Here is a 6,882-nt window from a genome sequence, read left to right on the forward strand (position 1 = left end):
TTTTTGAATATCTTGATATGTCAAACTTCTGACACAACAATTGACATGAGTTCAGAGCGGGACTATCTGTTTGACTGACTAATGGTGAAACAGCTCATTTAAACACTTTAAAAAGACACAGCAATGCACAAAATGTATATATACATAAATTTTTATATTTGCATATACTGGGATAAACTGTAATATTTGAATAAAATTATAAACCTCTACAGATTAACTGAAAGTGTCAAACCTTTGTTTGTTTTTATGTATTATTATTATGTTATCCTTATACCTTATACCCTCATAACTTAAGCATTTGTCACCTTAATTGTAAAGTAAAATCAGGAAGCTCCACAGGGGTTAACTAAAACAAAAAAAAAAAAAAAAAAAATATATTCTTATTCATTACCTTATAAATTAAACATTAACTTGAATAATAATAATAATAATAATAATAATAATAATAATAATAATAAATTCAGCTAATTGACAAACCAACATTTACATTTTTTGTTTGTTAAAATACTAAAATAACTCAAACTTAATAAAAATAATATAGACATATTTCTAAAAAAATTAAATAAAAAAATGACAATGACACAACAAATTATTAAAACCTTAACTAAAATAAAATGAAAGCCAGAAAACATCAAAAAGAAAAATCTAACTTAAAATATTCCATATGTTAATAATTAATCTTAAATAGTAATGCTGCTCTCTGTGCACTGTTCTAAAAAAAAAAAAAAAAAAAAAATTACCTTAAACAACAAAAAAACCAGCAACTGAGAGCCAGAGAAAAAAAAGATTAAGAAAAGCAGATGGTTAACAAGAAACAAGAGCACAAAGCACATTTAATCTGGCCCTCATCTTCTTAATATGTTGCACACATTTCCCTTCAGGGCTCGTGGGCGAAAAGGCGCCTCACAGTGCAGCGGAGGCCTTATCTGTCCCCCTCCACATTTAGCAGTGCGCCGCGGGGCTCCCTCAGCACCCGGCCCTGCAGGCCTGCGCTCACCAAAACCTGGGGGACACCACGGGGTCCGGGGCCCTCATTGTTCAAGGGGGAGAGCTGGAGCCAGCAAGGGTACATGCCCTGACTTAAAATACTGAGGGGACGAGTGCACTCGAAAACAAGCCATTCATAACCCCAAACGTTATCTGAGAAGTGTCTCTTCTTTCAGTGCCAACAATTTAACAGTTTTTGAAACATTACAGTTTGAGAAAATGTGTCTTAAGACATTTAAATGAATTCACCCCTTTGTTCTATCCTTGCAGAGTTCCTTCCCTGGCATCATATTGTCTGTGGATCTGATTCAGTTTTCATTTATTCTGCTATTCTTAACACCTCTCATGGGACGTTTGCTTTGAAAGGGTTCATTATCTGGAGTTATCAGCATTCGTCTGTGGTTCTAGCAGACAGAGAATCTGCGCTGGATGAAGATGAGATGCTAGAAATATGTACAGCCGTTAATATTTCATATGTTGTTGACATGAAATGAAAATATTGTTGTTGACACATACTGTAAGCTTCTGCTTCTCCACAGTGTACCGGCTAACGATGGAGTCTCAGAAGAGATACTCAACAATGTTCTCAAACTGTGCTCACGATCTGCCAGGACAGCAGAAGTCCAGACATCTCAATATACTGTCAATTCAAACATTTTCTCGATCAAATTCTACCTAAGATCAAATGAACTCCATTGCTCAACATGAATTTTATAGCTCGGTGACTCTTTCGTATGACCAAATATTTGACTTCATCTGTGTCAGTTTTTATTTATTCTAAGCAAAATGGAAGAATTACCAAGACCTTTTACTGCATAAAAAACTATCGATCAGATCACAAAAGACATGGAGGAGACTGAGTGAGAAGCAGGTTTAACAGCAAAATCATGCTGATCATTTTAAATTTTGCAAATCAAATATGATAGACTAAGAAACTTTTTGAGGTTTTTGGAAAAGTTTGCACATGGGAAAGAGTTTAAACCAGAACCAGAGATCCATTGTTTCAAAATCCCACGATTCTGCACTCATTCATTCACAATCAGTTATGGTTTAATAAAAAAGCATAATTGACTTCCTCACACAGACGGGAAAGAGGCTATCGATAATGAAAGCCGGAGCAAACTCCAGATGACATCAAAGCAGGGGAAATACTACTCGAGCCAGAACAAAAACAGCAGCGGCGTGCAGCTCTAGAGAGCGTAGCGGCTGGAATAATGGATGAAGTCCAAGGGAGCTATCTTCCCCGGGCAGGAAGTCACTGGGGATGCCAGCACAGCCCGGCAGAAATGAAACACCTATCTGCTGCGAGAGTGACTGCTCATTCCTATTTGGATTTGGCTCTCCTATCATCTCTTAAGAAGATGTCAGCCGTGCTCCATCTATTGCTCCCGGCCTTTATCAAGCGCAAGCAAGACGCTCCGGCGGCTGCATTTCAATGCCTTGTCAGAGAGCAACACTAAAGAATAAGTGCTCTGTGATAAAAAGGTAGTTTGTTAAATAGACTCTGTCTTATTTGTATGGTAATAATGATCTGCTTTAAGAGCCGCCCGTGCTTGCGACTCGTGGAACAAGGAAGGCAGATTTGTATGCGAGGTGTTGTGTGACGCCTAGAATTTTTCAATGACCGTGGCTGTAAAACTTCATATGCAAAGATATGGGAAGCTGATATTTTTCTTCTTCTTCTCTGTATATATTGCAGCGAGACGTACACACAGCAATGAGAAGTTTTCATAACCCTGGAGTAAATTGATTCATCTGATTATGATGTTTCTTATTAAAGCTGTTTTTTTATTGTTTTTTTAATTTTTTTACTTTTCAGCTGAGGTTTCAGTTAATAAAGTTTTAATAAAAGGGGAAGAACAATATACATATGTAAACCTGTTGAGAAATGTTGGATGTGTGTGCTTCAGTTGCTCTTGTAATCATACAAATACAAATGAATTAGGTATATATTCATATTGGGATCAGCATTTAGTTAAAAACATAATATAACAGTATACAACTACATTTGAAAAGTTTGGGGTCAGTGTAAAGATTACATCCATATATATATATATATATGTTTACAATCACATTATAGTGTGTAACTTTTCCAACGTAAACTTGCTCTGAAGCGCACCCGTACAGGCAGTGCACTTGTTGTATGAGAAGCGCTCTCTAGTACAGTCATATAAAACACCATGTACAATAAAGCTAAACATAAAGCAAGCTAAAAATATATGATTCTTCTTTTTTTTATCTCACATTTGCTTTCATTAAGGTCAGGTTTAGTGTAGGTGCTAGTTTATTTTCATCATGTTTCTTTCTTTGATTTTATTTTCACTTTTCAATGACCAAATATCTGTAATCAAAACATATTGATTTACCTTAAATCACGTTTTAGAAAAAAACCGAAACACACATTAGTGCCTGTCACTGGTACATTTCATTCTGTGAAACATGCAGGTAGCAATGTAATAACAGGCACGTTACTCACAGTGAGCCTGGGTTGAAAATGCTGCTCTCTGTCCACGCTATGTAAAAACTGATGCTCTATATGTTATTTTTAAAGCACAGATGAATGGCGTGGAAATCCCAACCATTCTGCACAAGTCACAACTGCGTCCCGTCTCCTCCACTCCACCTCACTGCCTACGGCGGCTCGCCACTTTCCACTTATCTGCCCGTATGACTATAAAAATCCGTCAGGGCAGAGCGGAGATTGGGGCTTTCTCGCTCCTGTGGGCTCCGGGCCTGTAATGCAGAAGTCTGTTGTTTTATGTATTCTTGCTAAAGGAACACTATTCATCATCAGCGTCCGATTCTGCCGCAGAGCGGAGAGGAGATAGAGCTGGCTCTCGGCTATATTCTTTCCAATCAACATTCCGCGGCGGGGAAAAAAAATGAGTGCTGGCGCGACATCAAAGCCCAGAACTAATGCTGCCCACCTTTTATGTAAAGGAAAAGGACTGATGGACAAATACAGGAAAGGAACGACAAGTTTAATGACGTGTGTTGAGGGGGCCCGAGATTGGAAAATGGTGACAGAGAGAAGCGGCCTCCTTGGTGGAATATAAATTGTGGGGGCCCCGCTGTACTAAAAAGGCTTTTATCTGGAGTGAATATGTTGGTACGTAATGCTCAGGTCAGGGTTAGTCATTTTCCTCCGGCGAGTGTTAAGCGATAATGGAAAGCGAGTCGGCGAGGACGAAGGAGCAGTGCCTACGCCAGTTTGTCTTCATTTTTATGCCAAATCTCGTGATTTGTTTTTTTTGTTTGGCATGGAGGCACGAGGTGCCGCGACTTTAGCGTCAGCGAGGTGGACGACATATCGCTAATTTACACAAGGTAATGAAAGCGGGGAACGGGAGGACCAAAACAATGTTACCTGCTGACACGGGAAGCAGTGGGATTTTGCGAACAAGCGGGGTTAGCGCCGGAGCGGGCAGAGGGCCAGGAGGAGGAAGAAGAAGACGGGCCGATGGCGCGATAAAAGAGATGGTGGGGTCCTGTGGTGTGTGGATCACAGCTCTGATGAAGGTCCCACACACACACACACACATGCTAAGGTGAGCTGTACACAAACAGCCAGGTATGACTTGTGCACTGTCGTGCCCTTGTGATTTTGGAGGCTTTTAAGCGTCCTGTCAGACGAATAATGCTGGATAAATCAACCCAGTTTAAGTCCAATGAATGCTTTCGTTATATAAATGTGATTTAGTGTGCAATGGTAAAACAAATACACACTTTTGTCAAGTTTTTTAGTCCTTGCACCTTAGGTGCTGAAAACCCAGGTCTTATCTAGTTACACGCACTCCCGGTGCACGTCGGTGGGAATTTGTTGGTGTGTAGAGCGAGGGCGTTCGACCCGGTCAAACTCCTGCAACTGAGGGTGAAGCTGCATGTGGTTTGCTGGGAAGTATACAGAAGAAATTATGAGTGCTAAGAGACTGGTTTGGGGGTTTTTCCAGGCCTGTTTCTACCAAAAATTGTGACTGGTGCCGCCCAGCCCTGAGTGCTTGTACAAAAAATTTGTGACCCGTGGTGTCCTGAATGAACTTCTTGATTTCCGCGTTTCCGCGTCCGTGGCGTTTCATAAATGAGCACCCTAGTGCTATCTCTGACCGCGATCCCAGTGCTTGCGCCAGCCAATAGTACTTAATCTGCTATCTACGACCTGGTATCCGTTCCAGGACTCTTTGCTGCCCTTGGCTGTTATCGTTCCTGAGAGGAGTTTCTCCGCTTATAAAGGACGACACCAATGGTGCAAATCCCGATAAAATTACCACAGAATACAGTATTTAAGCAGGCTTATTCATGCAAACATAATCTTTTTATTTGTGAAAGTGAACATAACGTCATCTGATGTTGTAAATTATTCATTAGATCCGTGCATTACAGTAGGTCTTAATATACAGGCCCTCTGTCTTATTAATGTTAATATAAGAATAGGACAAGGCGGGAATCACTTCGCTGCTCTTGTGATTAAACTGCTTTTGGTAGTTTTAAATAATCAGTTTATTTTGGAATGGATTTTTACACATGTGATTATTTGTTTCTCTTTTTATTCCAGGTGCCCTTTGTGTTTAGATGGAAAATTAAAAAGGTAATGCATTATTTGTTTCTTTCTTACAGGCTATTTGGTCTGCTGTTTATTTATTTATTTATTTATTTTTTGCATCTGTACTTATTTATAATAACAAAGATAAAATAAAAATAACTGGAGGAAAAATTACAACGTTGCTGGGTGATTTTGCTTTGGAGCCTCAAAATCTTTTGTGAAAATAACAATAACATTGGTTTTGAAAATTTGCTCATTATGACTTATTTTTTGCCACCCCCGCACAGGTCACAACTGGGTTGTAAAATTCTCCTCATTATGCTATATTACACGAATGTTGGATTCAGTTCGTTTCTGACAAGCTTGTTGACATTGAATTAGCACATGCTTTGTATTCTTTGTGCAACTGATTGATTGTAGGCCCAACATGATCTGGAGCTCTTAAACCTCAGTTTTTTATTTGTGGGTAATTTTGGCACATATTCACTTTAAAAAGCTAAATGAATCATAAGCCAGGATCAATGAGGGCAACGATCATTTGAAAGAAGAAAAAACGTTAAGAAAAAGATTAAACACAATATTTGGTAATCTTATATTATAAAACATTTGTTAAGGCAAATTTTTGTAGGCTGGTCATTTCTGACCAGGAACAACACTCAATGTAGTGGGAAAAAGGTGGGAAAAACAAAAAACAAATTCCCTCAAAAAAGGATGAAAATGATCCCAATTTAGGAAAAATCCTCTTTGGTCGGAAAATGGATCTGATTCTGACACAAAATGAGTGTTAAAACAATCACGGTCACTGAATTGAAAAGCCTGAAACACACAGCATCCTTCTTCTGGACCTAAATCGGTGACCATAATTTCAACTGAAAGAAAGAATTAGGAAGATAAAAAACAAATTATGAGAGGCGGGGGGACGGGACATATCAGCATCCCTGCCCCTTTTTAAAAATAGCCAAAAGCGTTTTGATTATATCTGCTCGAGCCAGAGCCAGTGAGATGCTCGGTAAAACTGCATTTGACAGCCACAGTCTAATAGATTACCTCCTAGATTCAATATTAAACTCTAGTATAGAAAACAATAATATGATCATAATTGAGCTGACCGGCTGTGTAGTTTCTAAAAAGTGTTATATAATTCATATTATTATTATATGTTTTATGTTTTTTATTTTTATATTTTATTATATTTTTTTGATTTTATTTTTTTTTTTTATTTAAACATCATATTTTGTAGAAATGTATTAAATGTATTAAATTTAAGGACTCATCAACTGAAATAACTATTATGCACACTATAGACGGTCAAGTACTTTTCAATAGTTTGTTCTATACCCTAACCCAAACCTACC

Source organism: Cyprinus carpio, chromosome B17 (genome assembly GCF_018340385.1).
Source record: "Cyprinus carpio isolate SPL01 chromosome B17, ASM1834038v1, whole genome shotgun sequence".
Classification (NCBI taxonomy): domain Eukaryota; kingdom Metazoa; phylum Chordata; class Actinopteri; order Cypriniformes; family Cyprinidae; genus Cyprinus; species Cyprinus carpio.